General features: G+C 44.7%; 1 pseudogene; it reads right to left on the bottom strand.

The window, feature by feature from the left end:
- Window positions 1-650: 650 nt before the first annotated feature.
- On the bottom strand, window positions 651-13101 carry LOC103642260 (translation initiation factor IF-2-like; annotated as a pseudogene).
- Window positions 13102-18247: the final 5146 nt, after the last annotated feature.

Below are 18247 nucleotides of genomic sequence, written 5' to 3'. Positions count from 1 at the left end.
AGTGACGTTGTAGTTGAATGTCATGAAACTTAGGGAGAGACGTGTCCATTTGTGAAGCACCTATTATTACACTTTTGCAAAACCTCATGGTCTTTTTATCTCAAGCAACTAGGTCCAAATTATGACTCCCCGCCAAGTTTCACTATTTTTTGACAATATTTGGTATTTATTTATTTATTTTCGGCCCTAAAAGGCATTTAAACCATATAAACCAATAAATAATAAAAAAAGTGGATTCTTTACATGAATTTATTTTCGGCCCTAATGGTTCATTTTTTGACAATATTTGGTATTTATTTATTTAATTTTGGGCCTAAAAGGAATTTAGATGTGTAAGGTTATGTAATTCTGTTTGCATATGATACTCGAACATCTAACTTGTCTACTTGGTCACTGTGATATGGCTTTGGTTTGCATTGCAGCGGTGCGGGTTCGAATCTTGCGCCTGCACATTTTTTTTGTTTCCCAACTTTTTGCCCAGCTCGTTCTGCCAGGACGCCGAGGAGCACCAGGGGAACGCGCAGTATCTATATATGTGTGCAGTGTGCTATTGCTGATACGGCGTTAGTGAAATACTCCCTCCGTTTCCAACTTCCAACATCATAAGTTTAACCAAATTTATATAGTAAAACAATAACATTTATGATACCTAAATAAATATTATTGGATTCTTCATTAGTTAGCTATTTGATGTCATAGTTCATCCATAGTGCTTACAACTTATTTCATCCATAGTTCATCCATAGTGCATATAGCTTACAAATTTCTAGTGCTTACCACCTTGGTTCATAATAAAAAGTAAACCAACAAATATCATAAAAGGACAAATGACTAAAATGTAAATAATTTTGTTGAGGTTGCCATTTATCTTCATCAATTCAATTGCTAGAATGTCCAACTTCACAGACACATCTCCTTTATCTGCACCACCTAACTCTGCTCCACAATTAGTCACCATCAATTGCGTAGCACCTTATTCTTGCTCAAAACTGGACCATGTCTGTTTAGTCATACCACTCAAGCGCAACCATTCGATGTACTCATCCATCCACATAAAAAAGTTGCACTTCTTAAGGATCTAATATAACAACACAAAAACCACATAATTAATCTAAAATCACATGACATAAAGGATGAATGATAAACTACGTAAACAAACAAGGGAAATGATCATGAACCTTGCCGGGTTGTGATTTGCTTTCGCGCTTTACGGATTCTCTGTCGTAGTTGCCGTTTTCTGATTTTTTCGTCCTGAGCCTAACCAATGGCTCTGACCGGGTGCAATCAGGACACTGGACGAGAGGGACATGGTCGAAGCTGGGAAAACCTTGCAATCTGTTTGATGAGCTCGCACGCGACATTCTCTATGGATGCGCACACTAGGAGCCGGCCGACGTTTGAGCTTACTGGAGGATGATGCCTGCCTGTGCGAGATTTTTTTCAATCAAAACACGATATATTTCAGATTAAAAGCTTCAATGGTAAAACTACTAGGCAGCGTGGATGTTGCCTGCCTGTCCGAGATTGGCTTCGTGGGTTGCTGCCGGAGTTCGACTTGCCGTTGGATTCTTCAGACGAGGAGCTGCGGGAGTACCTCATTGATGGCACGGGATTATGCTACATTGCAGAGAAACTCATGCCCGACATTCAGGAGGTGACCTCACCCAGCTCAGGGAGGCTGAACTAATGGTGCATGCTACTTTTGCTTCTGCTGATGCTAGCGAAGTAGCGAAGAATGCAACAGAAAGCTATGGTTAAGCTACCTCTCGAGGAGCTCGCCGGAGAAGCGCTCGCTCCGCGTCGAGCTCGCTTGCGGCTGGCTGCTCCCAGCCGTGCCCACCCCCGCGTCGAGCTCGCCCGCGTAGAAGCCGCCCGCCGGAGCACACCTCGGCGACCGAGATCCGCCCGCCGAAGCGCCCGCGTAGAAGCCGCCCGCCGGAGCACACCGCGGCGGCCGAGATCCGCCCGCCGAAGCGCCCGCGTAGAAGCCGCCCGCTGGAGCACACCGCGGAGGCTGAGATCCGCCCGCCGGAGCGCCCGCGGAGGCCGAGATCCTCCTGCCGTGCGGCCCGGGCGAACGGGTCCTGCGGCTGCGGGGGGCGCCGTCGACGAGCTCGCCGGGGACCTGCCCGCGCACGCCTAAGATCTGCCGCGCAACGCACACCGGAGACCCGCCCGCGCCGTCTGGGACCCGCGCTGTGCCATGCCGCCTGGACACCCTTGCCGTGCCGCGCGCCGGAGAAGGGCCCGTCCCCGCCGCACGCCGGTGAAGGCCGCTGGGGCTGCCGCACGCCGGAGAAGGGAGTGGTGGAGAGCGATGGACCAGCCGCTGCCAGCGAACCTGGGAGCGTGCTCGCGTGCGATTCAATTTGGGAAGAGAAGCAGGGGAAAGGGGAGCGGGTCCCACTTGTAAGGTGTCAGGTCCACCTCTAAGAGCCTTTGACGGGAGAATATACCGTCGTGAGGTGATTTCTGAGCAAAGTGTGGAGGTGGGAGGGGAAAACTGATTAGAGAATTTGGGCGGGGGTAGATTTGAGCAGCGCGTCCAGACTAGTGGGCGAAATGTAAATGTCCCTAAATAAAGCTCTTGGATTTATATCAAGTAATCGTCTTTGTACCCCCTTATGCTTTCCTTTGATGTTAGAGCCATTATCATAGCCTTGTTCTCTAACATCTTCAATATTTAAACCAAAAGACTTAATAGTATCAAACAATGAATTAAAAAGACCATTTGTGTTGATGTCAAATATGAGGTGAATCAAATATTGGATCATGGTCAGTCACATTATTACCATTTGTGTTAATGTTAACATTTTCTTCAAGTGTAGGGTCATGATCTTCTTCGTTGGTATTTGGTTGTTCTGCCACAACAACTATAGCCAAGTTTGGTTGATCTTCATTACTTGAAGTTCTTGTATTAGTGCGAATAAATTTATACATGGCACCTCTTTGTGATTCTATAAATTCCTCTACTTATTTCCTTCTCTTCCTTTTCTTACTACCAGATGGATGCTTTCTAGGCGCCATGGCTGTAATCTGAATATTAAAATATAATTATATAAATAGATGAGAACTAACAAATTTTACTTCCAAACTGTACCAAATAGGAGATAAATAAACTAACAAACCATACCTGAGAACAGCTGCAATGGATGCACACACGTTGGCTGATTGCTGATCCGCTGATGGTGTGATGGCCGATGGGATTAGTGTCTGCCACCGGCCTAAGGCTCCAAGCATATAGATAGGGGTACCGGGTAGAGGGAAATGGAAATTGGAAACCGCTCGGTGCTCACAAGAAAATGGGAATTGGGAACGTCCATCGCGGCAGGTTACGTACGTGAGAAAAGGAAGCAAACGTCAAATGTGCTTTGGTGGCCGACTGGCCGGCTGTTAATGGTACTCTTTGTTTGTTGAGCTTCACAATCTATTTATTGTGTACATACTAATATTGATTAAGGATATGAGATGAGGCCCCATTAATCTAGGGGCCTAGATCAAGGGAACTGTTGGACCCCCCATAGGGCCGCCGACACTGTGAGTAAACAATAACGTAGCCTTCTTCACGTTAATTTTCATCTCTCTTGGACTCTAAGTCATCTCAAGACATCTGGGATGGTCTGCTGATTACAAGACTGTAAGGAAAATGGACCCCGGGCTATTTGCCTTCTTCACGTTAATTGAGTTTTGGTGAGCTACACATGCCACGTCGCCGTCCATCGGGATATACAGTGCAGCAGCGAACACGCTATTGGACGTAGTCCAGGCAGCCACAGCCACAACCAGTGAGGTTGTCTGTTATGCTATTCATCAAACACGAAGCCTCCTCATCCCCTTTGCTGAGTCAGGCAGGATCTATTGATCGATGGAGCAGCACACCATTTGTGCCGCTGGATCTTAGTTAATTGTTGTTGTTATCGTTTAAAACTATGCATCGTCATGCCTTTTTTTTAAACTTAGTTAATTGTTGCTGGATTCTAGATGCGGGCATTCATGACGTGGAGTTGGACACTTGAATTCGACGAACGTACATGCCCAATTCTACACACACACAAAAAAGCTACCTAACTACATCATCTATGCTTGGTTCATTGATCTTAGTGGTTTTCTGGGTTTTTTTAGAAGAAAATCTCAATTAAGGCATGTCTCTGTTCCATAGTTCTCGTACACGCAAAACTACCATTATGTGTAACAAGCCCTTTCTAATACTACCTCCATTTTCGAATATTTGTCGAAAGCTGGTTTTATTTTGCACTAAATCACGATAAATAAAAAAGAAAGGGGGAATTAACATAGTAATACGGGTAGTTTAGAGAAAAAGAGAAGAAAGGGAATTAATTATCATGTTGTTCCAAACTCAATAATAGAGACGTACGTACATGCATGCATGGAGATGCTAGCGGCATCGTGTCGCCACATGCAGTTGCAGCAGCTATCATCGTCACTGCTTAACTCACTGAGAACCACCAACCACCCTATAAAATTAGATTTACATGAACAAATCGAATAGAAAAAAAAGAGAATGGTGTCACCATCGAGTGCATATGACGACACAGAGTGACAAAAATGATGTCTCTCGATTACAACAGATCTTTGATGACATCCATTCATTTAAAAACATATACTATCTCTGTTTTTGAATATTTATCGTTCACTAGTTTATTTTTCAACTAAAACGTGATAAATAAAAAGAACGGAGGGAGTACATATCTATCTTCTGAAAATAAAATGAAATCTACCTTCAGTTTGGTTAAATTTACAGAAAATAAAGACGTGCGTACAGGACTACAAGGAGATGTTTTCTTCCATCCGCTTCACGTTTCCTTCACACGAATACAGAAAATAAGAAGAGCGGCTCGGCTCGGCTCGTTGCATCAACGAGCTCGAAAACCTGGCTCGGCGAGCCTCAAGCGAACCGAGCCGAGCCGCTCCCTCGTTGCATCAACGAGCTCGAAAACCTGGCTCGGCGAGCCTCAAGCGAACCGAGCTGAGCCGCTCCGAGCTCGAGCTGGCTCGCGAGCTTCGAGCTCTTTTTCTAGCCTTATGCGTGACTACAGGGAGATGTTTTCTTCCATCTGCTTATGATCCAATCATGCATGTTTCTTTCACACGAATACAGTAGCACAATGAATCTTGTCCGAAAAGGCGGCACGATTCATCCCATGATGCATGTGGTACATGTACATCTACTTTGCACGACGTCCACTCCTCATCTATCCAAGGCTGTGGCTTCATTCATCTGTGATGCATGTCTTGCATACAGACACATAATGCAAAGATGAATCATGCAACAACTTGTGGTCCTGCGCTTGTGAGTTACCTAGCTAGTGTCGTCACCGTGTGGCTATCTGAAGCAATGCCAACTTGTAATGTGCAGCTCGTTCTGGTAAGCAATTCGACTGTTTGAGTAATGTGTTCTAGCTAGGTTTTGAATGGGGATCTAAGCTTTAAGAGATTCATATCTGCAGTGGTGGGTCTAGATTCAAAGTTTTCACTTGGACCCGAATCTCATGGCCAAAGTATACCCACGTCCAGTTTTACACAACGCATGAATAATGTTGCAAATTTACTTCAATATAGTGATCCCCCGTGTAACATCTACCGCCATATTACCCACCAACACCATTAAATTCTACCCAGCTGGTTTTGTAAATAAATTCAGACGCTAGATCCAAAAGCTCTATGCACGTGATATAGAATGGTGGTCAGCTGAATTTAGGAGGATGGAGAGTGTGCTGCGTTGGCTGACGAGCAGCAGATTAGTCATTGCTCAAATCAGTTGTTACATCGAGCAATTTTAATCGTGCTAATTAGGAAATACCGTACAAAAAAAAACTGACTGAACGTCCGTCAGGTTGTGCTGCAAAAACTGGGCACCATTCTCAGACTCTGTATTGCTGAAGAAAACCAAAACGAATACGTAGCAGCAGTTTCGATCGCCCGTCTAAATCGTTCGCCACCCAACACGTCGAGGTATCCGAACCTTCCTACCGGTTACCAACTTGCTCAGGATGCGAACGTGCACATATCAGAGCTTACAACGCCGCGCATGACCAAAACTGACTGAAGGGTCGTAGCCATGCTCTGACTGCCGAACTGAAAAAACTGAACTGGAAACTTAACTAACATAAAGCTCATCCGATGACATAAAGCTGTCTGTTCTAAATAGTTTACTCGATATTGATGACATAAAGTTCATCTGTATGGGTTGGAACTGCGAGGATACGCTAAGGGTGCAAGGTCATCGACAGACAGCTGGTAAAACATGTACTCATGCAGATGATCAGCAGCAAAAAGAGCTTTAGATCTATCACTGTAGTATGTCTTTTCGTTTGTCGCTGTTAGTGAGTAATGGTTCTTAGTCCTGTAAATAGTTTAAGTAAAAATATAATTGTATATGGTAGTGGATTGTGCTAATGAATGTTAACGTGAATATCTTACCACTTAGCGCGATAGAATGGCGACGGAGATTAAAAATATAAAATATATACTTATGGATCGTCTTGCTTTTTTGCCATTTATTCCTTGTTTTTTTGTCCTTGTTTAGTTTTTGCTTCTCTCTGTTTTTATTTTTAATCTTTTTCAAAAAATATTCATACTTATATCTATGAGATTTAAATTTCCTTTTGACTGCGGGTTCGGTGTCGTGACTCATAGCGTCAAAGTTACATGTCTTGCCGCCATGACCATGAGTCTTCGCGTCGAGATTCCAAGCCCGAGTGCCGACATAGTGGGTGACTTGGCGCGTTAGATCTTGGCGTCGAGGCTGTTGACGAAGGCACCCAAGTGGTAGATCTTGGTGTCAACGTCACCTCCCTGTCATCCAGATCCTCGCCTTCTCCTTGGTCCTCCCCGATGTCAATGTCTTCCTAGCCCACTCCGACATTGTCTCCCTGCATGTTTTAGTTGTGAGCCATTGAAAGGAAACACACTTTTGATCTAAGAGCGGGTGTTGCTTGTGATAATGCTAGTAGAATGATGGTGGCTTCTAAGAGGCGATGGACCTACTGGGTGGGTCGATAAACCCACTTAGGGCTTGTTTGGGAGAAGGGGAATGGAGGGTATTGGAGGAGCTACAGTTACCTTGCTATTCAATTTTGAGACTATTTAGTTTTACCTACCTAAAGTTCCACACAAGCCATATATCGTCACATGTAATGTTTATGTAGCGCTTGAAATGATTTGTTTCTTCAAATGGTTGAAAAAAACAAATTAGGATGTGTGCAATAATTAGTTCTTATTTTTCTGTTAGTTTTCCATGATATCGACCTTAATTCAAGAGATCCAATGCTACAGTTCGTCCAAAGTAAAACCAACTTCTACATAGTAGTACATCCGAAATAAAAAGAGAAAGGAAGACAACAGATGACAAAATGGAGGACTTGTCTAGGGTTCATGCATGGCTCGGCGCCAAGGTCGACATTAGTGCCAAACTGGCGGAATACCACCGCCAAGTCACTTGCTACTAGGGATGGATTCGGATCGGATACGCATGGAAACGAATCTGAATGTCACTATTTACCATATTTTAATTCGATTACGAATACGGATACTATCGGATATGAATACAAAACGAAAAGTTCAAATTCGGATTCACATTTGGATACTTACTTGATTTGGAACATAGCATCATAACAAATATTAATTTGTTTTATCGATGGATTTATAGTTGATAAAAATCATATTACAAGCAAATTATAAACAATAGTACATATACATTATTTAATTGAAACTTAGTTGAATATCATATTTTTAAATAAATTATTTATACCTGGTATATTTATATTTTCGACTCTAAATATAATCTTTTCGTATATTAAGTATATTTGTATTTTGGACTCTAAAAACTCGAATAATCTAATGTATTCAAAATTAGACTTTTTAATATTAATTAAAATTTATCATTGTATATCACTAGTAATGTAAGATTAACACAATCATTTATTTATGATATGAATATTTTTAACATTTTAAATGGTGTATATCAGTTTTTAGTACATTATTTAAGGTTTAAAATCACTTGAAATTAGTAATTAGTAATAAAAGTAAGTTTAAATTGATTTTATCGAATACTTTTTCCTTTCAGATACGAATAGTATCGGATATTTCACATTTTTGTTGAATGTTGTCGAATATGAATCTTAAACCGGATAGAGAAAAAACGAATTCAGATATGTCTATTTAACATCCATATTAAAATCGAATACGAATACGGATATCCATATTAGCACTTTATCCGAATACGAATACGAATAATTCGGATATCTAGACATCTGAATCCATCCCTACTTGCTACGCTGACATTAGCCTCCAGCCTCGATGTCGCTGGTCACAACGCTGAAACTAGGATAAAAAACGTCCAAAAGTCTAAACACCAATATTTCTTTTGAAAAAGCTAAAAATAAAAATATATCTTATATATATGTGGCAAATGGCAACGCTCGCTTCTTGTCTAGAACCCATGCGCGTGCTCCATGGACAAGAGCACACACTACACACAAACGATGTAAATAGATTAAATGTAAAGGACCTACTTGCATATTAAAAGAATATAAGGTGTGTATGTTGGGGCCCGATATTTTTGTAGTTTAGCCCTTTTTTGAAAAATGTTCACATTTAGACTCTTGGATGACTTAATCTCATTTTTGGACCCATTGCTCGGTGCCACAGATCTTGGTGCCGAGGTGCGTGCTCCACTGGCGACGAGAAGCTGAAACGGCACCGACATGGCCAAGCTCTTGTCTCCCACTGCGGTAAGTGGTACAGGTGCAGCGAAGTAAAATTAACGGTGTGTATGATTGAGTACACGACAGGCCTCTGACACGGAGGCGCTTGCACGGCCGCTCTTTGCGGCATTTGGCAAGGCTAAAAGGGAAAGGCCTGCGCTGCGAGAATCGACCACCTCCGTACTACGTCCTGACTCCTTTTTCATTTTTTTGTAGTCACGTCAGGCATAGTGCGCGGTTGGCAGCGATAAAGGGAACTCCTTTTTATTCATATTTTTATTCACAGCCTTTTGCGGAGTTCCTACTGTAACCGGTGGCCTGTGACGTGTCGATGAGAGACGTCGTTGTGGGCGGTGACGCCTGAACTGAACTGACCCACGTCGCCAATCCACCATGTGCCTCAGGAAGGCCACAACCGCAGGCTAACAATGGCACGTCCCTGCATTGCGCTAGTGGAGGTCTACCTTACCCAAAAGGGCAAGGGCAGTAGGGGAGTTGGCGTGTAGGGAGGTTCTCGGGTTGATTTTACTGCAATGGCGCTCAGACGGGGGATCCCTACATTGCGCTCCCTAGAAACTGTAGCGGGTTTTCTGAAGCTAGTGGAACTTTGTAAAGGCCTTGTAGTGTTACCATGCCTCGCTTCCTTGGTAGAGGCTTTTGGGGTCCGTACAACCCCGTGGCAAATGGGTAACATGACTTGTGGGTAAAGGGTACGGCCTCTGCAGAGTGTAAAACCGGTATACTAGCTGTGCTCGCAGTCATGAGCAGCTCAGGACTCCCGCATGATTAATTTATGGAATTAAATTCAATTTGTCATTGGCATCGCATCGTGGTCTACTATTAATTTTGATCTATTATTACTCTGGTTTGGTATCTACTTACATTTAGTAACTGCTAATAAAATTTGACCAACTTATTAAAAGCAATGCTCAGCTTTAACCCTTATTTGTTGATCAGCCTTACCCTTCACATGAACTCCCACCTTTGGTGAGTTCATGCACATTATTCCCCACAACTTGTTGAGCTATGATCTTTTGTGAGCTCACCCTTGAAATATATAAACCGCCCCCACAGGAGAAGAACAGGTGGTCCAGGAGGAGCCTTACAACGAGGAGTACGAGCTCATCTAGGTGGCGTCTTCGAGTCACCTTTATGGCGCCAAGGAATAATATTTAGTTCGCTTTATTGTTATCATTTATTTTTGTAAGTCTTCCGCTATGTAATAATGATACTTGTGACATTTATCTCTATACACTTAGTCATTATATGTGATGTTCTTCTTTGGCGCACATATGAGACGCACCTGGCTTTATCCCTTAAATCCGGGTGTGACACGCCCCCGCAACTGCCACTGCTGTCATCGGTGAGGCAGATGCCAACAAGTGAGGCATCGTTGTCATCCGAAGCTTTGTGGGTTGTGTCTGTACTCTCCTTGTTGTAGTAGTTGTAATTGCTGATAGCTGTTGTGCCTCCTGAATAATGCGGGTTGTACGCCTGCTACCTGCTTGAATTTTGCGTGCTTTATGAAGGAAAGCGAGTGCCCATCCTTGCAATTGTGTCACGGTGGGTCTCGTCGCCAGTGGAGCATGCACCTCGGCGCCACAGCCTGTGGTGCTTGTATTTTAGCCCTTTTTGAAAAATATTCAAATTTAGACCCTTGGATGACTTAATCTCATTTTGGACCCTTTGCTCGGCGCCATAGCCTGTGGCGCCGAGGTAACATGGCTTGGCGCCACAGATCTTGGCGCCGAGGTGCGTGCTCCTCTGGCGACAAGAAGCTGACACGGCTCTGACGTGGCCGAACTCGGTGCCATGATTCATGGTGCCAAGCTCCTGTCTCCCACCGCGGCAAGTGGTACAGGTGCAGTGAAGTAAAATTAACGGTGCACATGATTGAGTACACGACATGCCTCTAACATGGAGGCGGTCGCGCGGCCGCTCTTTGCGGCGTTTAGCGAGGCTGAAAGGGAAAGGCCTGCGCTGCGAGAATTGACCACCCCCGTACTACGTCCTGACACCTTTTTCTTTTTTGTGGTCACGTCGGGCATAGTGCATGGTTCGCAGCGATAAAGGGAACTCCTTTTTATTCATATGTTTATGCATACAAATTTATTGACACAGCCTTTTGCGGATTTCCTGCTATAACCGGTGGCCTGTGACGTATCGACGACAGACGCCGTTGTGGGTGGTGACGCCTGAACTGAACTGCGCCGCCAATCCACCACGTGCCTCAGGAAGGCCACAACCACATGCTAACAACAACACGTCCCTGGCGCCTGGCGGCTATGCGCAGCACTCGCTATGATTGCGCGGCCGGCCATCTCGCCACACTGTGCAGTTGGAAGGCAAGACACGGCTAGAGAGAGTCGGTAACTCAAAGCTGCCGAGAATCGACGGACATCATGGCGTCGTCCTTTGCCTGCCCGATAGAACCAAGCAGGCACACACTGCGCATCCGAAATTCGCACGCGGCCAACAACTGCTACCTGCGAGGTTTTGAACCGCGACCTGATCTGATCTGAAGTCACGTATTTTGAATTAAACTTGCGGAGAACTTTAATTCGGAAATTCTTCACCTTTTTGCTAAAATATGGTCATGTTTCTGGTCTTTCCTATTGACCATTGCTAAAGCCTAGTACTAGTATTATCATGTGTCAAATATGAAAGCGGCCACTGTGGGGGACAGATATCCCCCGGGTCCACTTGAAGGCTAAAAGACCTCGCGAAAGGCCTTGGGCCCAATAGTTCGCAAGGTCATCCCTTCGTGGGCCTGAGGAGGGATGTCCAGTGAAGTGGATTGACATAAGATTGGATCAACGCGAGCCCAGACGACCCGATGAATTTGAGCGACGACCGCAGCAGTGATCTGACCTTCCCGTACAGTGTCCTCATACATCGGAACTAGATGAGGATAGGTCGGCAGAATTATAGGAAGATAGGCTCAGTCGGTTCACTATTACTTAGGCTCACGTTGCTATCATATCCGCATGTAACGCCCCACGGTCGAGTATATAAGGCCTAGGGGGCATCCCCTCAAAAAGATATCTCACTACTTAGCCAGCTACTCAGTTCTCTAACATCCTCGATACTGGAGAACCCTCTTGTAACCCACCACACAAAGTATTCATGCCAGGACGTAGGGTATTACGCATCTCAAAGCGGCCCGAACCTGTACAAAATTTTCCACTCCTCTCGTGTGTGTAGCATGAACCATCGAGCTACAGTCGGTAACACCGTCCTACTCCAAAAAGCACCTCGAGGGGCAATCTCGGGTGCGTGGTTGGACCCAAAACACCGACAGCTGGCGCGCCAGGTAGGGGGTGTGTCACTGATCCAAGCTAGCTCAATGGTCGTCACTTTCCAGCACAAGATCGTCCTTCGCCCCGGGTCCACGTTCTGCTTCGGAACCATTTCATCCGTGGCAAATGAAGAAGGAACTCTGCATCGCATCGCGGATCCGCCGGAGAGAAAGCCTTCCTCAACAAACTTCGGAAAAGTCGGAGCGAAGCAGGAAAAAACGCAACCTCCTGCGCTCCGAACAAAGACTCCCACCTGCAAGCCAGGGGCAGAGGGTCCGTCTACCCGGAGAACTCTGCTGTCCACCTCTTCCACAGAGACATGGACACAGATCACTAGGAGAAAGGAGGCGAACAAGGTCGAGGATGTAATACCCAAAATGTACACATGAATATTATATTGGATCTTCTCATTTTATGTGCCTTATTTGCATCATAAAAAGAGCATCCAAGTAATTAAGAGTGATTACATTACAAAATAAATGATACCAAAATAAAATAAAATGCATCATGTTGGAGTTTTATCGTTTGTGCATTTAGTAAAATGATAATGTTGACCATAATAATAAAATAATAATTCTAAAAGTTGAATTGAATCCCTAAATTAAAATCTAGGGTTTGGAAAATAAGAAAAGGAGAAATGATATAAAAATATAAAAAAATAGATATCCTTAAACTTACTACTGTTAACTATACAAATACAGTGTAAATGATGAGCCATCAAGTTTGAATGCAAACTTGAATTCAATTGGATTTGAAAATGAAGAAAATAAAACAGAAAAATAAAAAGAAAAAGAATAAAAACCTTACCTGGGCCGGCTAGCCTCATTTCGGCCCAATGCCCCTCACCGCTGCGTAGCCCACTCGGGGGATGGCGCCGACACACGGGCCCCTCCCGTCAGCCGCGCTTGCGCCTCCGCGTGCATCGAGCTCAGGTGACCGACAAGTTGGGCCCATCGGTCAGCCTCACCCGCTACTTGCTCGCGCAGCCGCCTCCTTCGCTCCATCGCTGACACGCGGGACCGCGCTGTCGGGTCCTTCCCCTCCGCGGATTTCGCGTGCGTGAGCAACAGCGCCATCGCCGCATCCCCGTCATCCTCGCCATGATTGCCGCGATAGTCGTTGGGCTAGTCGGGGGAGATAAAAGCCGGGCGCGCCCACGATCTCCTCCTCCCCTCTACTTTCCTCGGCGAGTACACCACAGCGAGCGCAGCGCCGCGGCAAGCTCAACCCGAGGGAGGGCCGCCACCGGCTAGATCAGTACTACGGGGGTTTCCGGCCGTGGCAAGGTGTCCGGGGGGTTCGTGGGCAACGCCCGAAACTATCTGTGGCGCAATCGGGTGGAGTTAGTCAGCGGAGCACTCCGGATTACTCGCCGGCGTTCTTCCACCACCACGGATCCGCCTCGCACCGTGTCCGGCCTCGTCAGGTCTCCAATTCCAGGTACGGATACCTCAGCCACGTCCGTCTCGTTTAGCGCAAGGTGTAGGACTAATTAATCGGTGTTTGGGCGCTGGAGCATCGGTTCGCGGTTCGCCGGTGAGACCGCCGCCGCGGAGCTCATCGCCGTCGCTCTGCGGTGACCTGGGGGGAGGAGAGAAAGGGTTGTGACCGTTGATCCATAGTTCGACGGTGGCGATTAGATCAAAGGGATACCGTTCGGGTAGATTAGCCAGCGCCGTTGATCTAGATCCAACGGGCGTAGTTAGATCCGGTTTCATAAACTCTGGGCCGTCGGATCCCGATCCGGCGGCTGGTAATGCATACCGGTTCGGCCGAGATCCGATCTAATCCGTGCCCTTGGCAAGTGATCCAGCGGCCAGAAAACATCCGTACCCCTTCGCGGGTCAATTTTTATAAAGAGACCCTCACCTCTCTGGAAATCAACCCGCAGTCCAGACCAGTGGCGCGCTGTGTCTTGGAGATCTTGCGGGTTAGCCCCTGAACTTACCAGTAATTGAGGCCCGATCCAGAATTGTTTTAAATCAATTAAATGAATTAGAAATAGGATTTTTAATGTGAAAATAAATGCCAGAACTTGTTTAATGTATAGAAAATGCATACTTAGTCCAAATCGACCCATTTCAGTCTCTATAATTTTGTAATAATGTTGTTTATCACCCGGTGTCTCTGTTTTAACATGAAAATGGTATTAAAATTTATTTCTTAGTTAATCTCGTATCAAATACATAAAACCTTAGGAAATTCGTATCTCCTCCGTTTTAACTCCGATTTGATCCGTTCAAGTTGTGTTAAGTCTCGTAGAAACGCGTAGGTCATTATTATTCAGTTTGTTCTTATGTTTGGTGTTATGTTAATTTTGCCTATACCATGTATGTTTGTATTACTACGACTAGCAGTGAGGTCACGAGAATCTGAAGATCATCCTGGTACCTGGAATCTCAAGTCTCAGGCAAGTTGTGCCCTTGATCACTTCTTTTTACCCAGCCATGTTCTGATTAATCATAATGATCTGCATAGGTTAATTTTGATGGGACCCAATAGGTTACCCTAGTTTGATTATCTTTATACCTTGTTACCACTGAACTTTTGGGTAGTACTTGCTAGTGCTTTATGTGGTTTTGGGTATGAAGATACATTACTCATGATTATACTTTTGTTATCCGTTGTTATTTATCGTTCATGATAAGATCATTATGTTAATTGGAACATGGAGAACCACCCGGGAAAACAGTGCTACCACAAGGGTTTAATGGGACGCCCTTGGCCGATTAATTAGGAAAGCTAGTGGAGGACTACCTTACCCGAAAGGGGCAAGGGCAGTAGGGGAGTGGTCAGTGTAGGGAGGCCCTCGGGAGGATTTTGCTGTGATGGCGGTCCTGCAAGGGATTCCTGGGGAGGCCCTCGGGAGGATTTCGCTGTGATGGCGGTCCTGCAAGGGATTCCTGGGGAGGCCCTCGGGAGGATTTTGCTGTGATGGCGGTCCTGCAAGGGATTCCTGCATTGGAGCTTCCTATAAACTGTAGCGGGTTTTCTGAAGCTAGTGGAACTTTGTAAAGGCCTCGTAGTGTTACCCTGCCTCGCCTCCTCGGTAGAGGTGTATGGGAAGTCGCGATCCCTTGGCAGATGGGTAACATGACTTGTGGGTAAAGATGCGCAACCTCTGCAGAGTGTAAAACTGGTATACTAGCCGTGCTCACGGTCATGAGCGGCTCGGACACTCACATGATTAAATTATGGAACTTAAACTCAATTTGTCATATGCATTGCATCGCAGGTGAGTTTGTTACTTTTGTTCTACTACTTAATTGGGTTGGTATTTACTTATACTTAGTAATTGCTAATAAAATTTTGACCAACTTTAAAAGCAATGCTCAGCTCTAACCATCCTCTTTGGTAAGCCTTACACTTCACGTGAGCTCCCATCTTTGGCAAGTTCATGCACATTATTCCCCACAACTTGTTGAGCGATGAACGTATGTGAGCTCACTCTTGCTGTCTCACCCCCCCCCACAGGTGAGGAACAGGTACCACAGGATGAAGCGCTTGGAGGATGTTGCGATGAGTTCGTGAGAGATCTAGGCCGTCGTCTCCCAGTCAACTTTGTGTTGCTGGACCGTTGTCTCCTTATAATGTAATTACATATTTATTTTGTATAGAACTCCTGTTAAATAGTAAAGATGTGACATTCGATCCTGTGCCATGATTCATCATATGTGTGAGACTTGGTCCCAGCACACCTGGTGATTATGTTTACGCCCGGGTTTTGGACCCCTAAAATCCGGGTGTTACAGAAGTGGTATCAGAGGAATGTTGACTGTAGGACGAAACCTAGATAGAACTGGACAACCAATACTTACTTACCTTTGCTACTCTGATTCTTTTCTACACTTATCTTGATCTGTCCTCATCCATTTCCACTTTACTCTGATTATTCTTACCTATTTCCTTCTGAAGACCAATGTGGATTTCACACTTTTGAAATCATGTGCCTAAAGTGACTTTAGGAATAGGAGACCTACTCTTAGGAACAAAAAACAAAACTATTTTTATAGATGTTTATACGCTTGAGTGCTTGTTCTTATGATACTTGTCTGATTTGGATCTTTGATTGAGTGTGATGGTTGGTGGAGTAATGTCCACAATTGCATCTGCATATACACCTAGACACAAGGGAAAATATTTACAAAATAGACAACACAGAATATTCCCTATTAAAAAAAATGGATATATTTATAAGATAAACTAGATCATCTACGAAAATCCCCCACTAGAATATATCCATCTTATCTTAAAAGATACTCTCCTACTTTAATAGATTCATCTTAACTTAAAAGATTATCTCTGATCTTAATAGATGCATCTTATCTTGAAGGATTCATCTTATCCTAACCACTTTACTTATCCCATCTTAATAGATCTAACTGACCTCAAAGGATTCTACCTTATCCTTATGGATTTATCTTGCCCTAATTATCATATTGATCCCACTCTAGAATAACAACCATGATCTAATCCAAATTTGAGTTACTTAAATAAGTTAGATAATGTTGGCGACAAAAATTAGGCCCTATCTAATCTATTATGATTTAACCTTGTGGGTGATTCTTAATGCTGGTACAAAGGATAAAACCGTACTCCTAATTCACTTAAGTCTAAGTTAGCGCCATAGATCAACTCCGCCATACACTCCCAATAAGTTACATAATCAATCTATGTAAACCTAAAAAAAAGTCCTATCCACAGACCCTAGCCATCTTAACTACAGCTCCCTAGCTTAGATGGAGATACCAAGATTGGAGACCGAAGATGATCAACCTCATCAAGAAAGTATAAGCACCAACTCAAGTCTTCAAGGATCAAGCGGGATCACCAAGATGAGTCAAGATCCACAATCTAGGATGGAGTCCTTCCTTACCTTACCCAAACCTATCCATGCTTTGGATACATCTTTTATCCTACATAATAAAGTAGCTATATATATACCCATGCTTTCCTAATCACATGATAATTTGTGATATTAAAAAAAAACAAATCTTTTGGTATTAAAACCAACTAGAAACTAAAGTATAGACTACAAACCAAGCTTGTTGGATCCCTTTTCTACTAATCTCGAGGACGAGATTATTTTTAAGGGGGGTAGGATTTGTAATACCCAAAATGTACACATGAATATTATATTGGATCTTCTCATTTTATGTGCCTTATTTGCATCATAAAAAGAGCATCCAAGTAATTAAGAGTGATTACATTACAAAATAAATGATACCAAAATAAAATAAAATGCATCATGTTGGAGTTTTATCGTTTGTGCATTTAGTAAAATGATAATGTTGACCATAATAATAAAATAATAATTCTAAAAGTTGAATTGAATCCCTAAATTAAAATCTAGGGTTTGGAAAATAAGAAAAGGAGAAATGATATAAAAATATAAAAAAAATAGATATCCTTAAACTTACTACTGTTAACTATACAAATACAGTGTAAATGATGAGCCATCAAGTTTGAATGCAAACTTGAATTCAATTGGATTTGAAAATGAAGAAAATAAAACAGAAAAATAAAAAGAAAAAGAATAAAAACCTTACCTGGGCCGGCTAGCCTCATTTCGGCCCAATGCCCCTCACCGCTGCGTAGCCCACTCGGGGGATGGCGCCGACACACGGGCCCCTCCCGTCAGCCGCGCTTGCGCCTCCGCGTGCATCGAGCTCAGGTGACCGACAAGTTGGGCCCATCGGTCAGCCTCACCCGCTACTTGCTCGCGCAGCCGCCTCCTTCGCTCCATCGCTGACACGCGGGACCGCGCTGTCGGGTCCTTCCCCTCCGCGGATTTCGCGTGCGTGAGCAACAACGCCATCGCCGCATCCCTGTCATCCTCGCCATGATTGCCGCGATAGTCGTTGGGCTAGTCGGGGGAGATAAAAGCCGAGCGCGCCCACGATCTCCTCCTCCCCTCTACTTTCCTCGGCGAGTACACCACAGCGAGCGCAGCGCCGCGGCAAGCTCAACCCGAGGGAGGGCCGCCACCGGCTAGATCAGTACTACGGGGGTTTCCGGCCGTGGCAAGGTGTCCGGGGGGTTCGTGGGCAACGCCCGAAACTATCTGTGGCGCAATCGGGTGGAGTTAGTCAGCGGAGCACTCCGGATTACTCGCCGGCGTTCTTCCACCACCACGGATCCGCCTCGCACCGTGTCCGGCCTCGTCAGGTCTCCAATTCCAGGTACGGATACCTCAGCCACGTCCGTCTCGTTTAGCGCAAG

This window comes from Zea mays, chromosome 10 (genome assembly GCF_902167145.1).
Source record: "Zea mays cultivar B73 chromosome 10, Zm-B73-REFERENCE-NAM-5.0, whole genome shotgun sequence".
In the NCBI taxonomy this organism is placed as follows: Eukaryota; Viridiplantae; Streptophyta; class Magnoliopsida; order Poales; family Poaceae; genus Zea; species Zea mays.
This window is presented reverse-complemented; position numbering and strand designations above follow the sequence as displayed.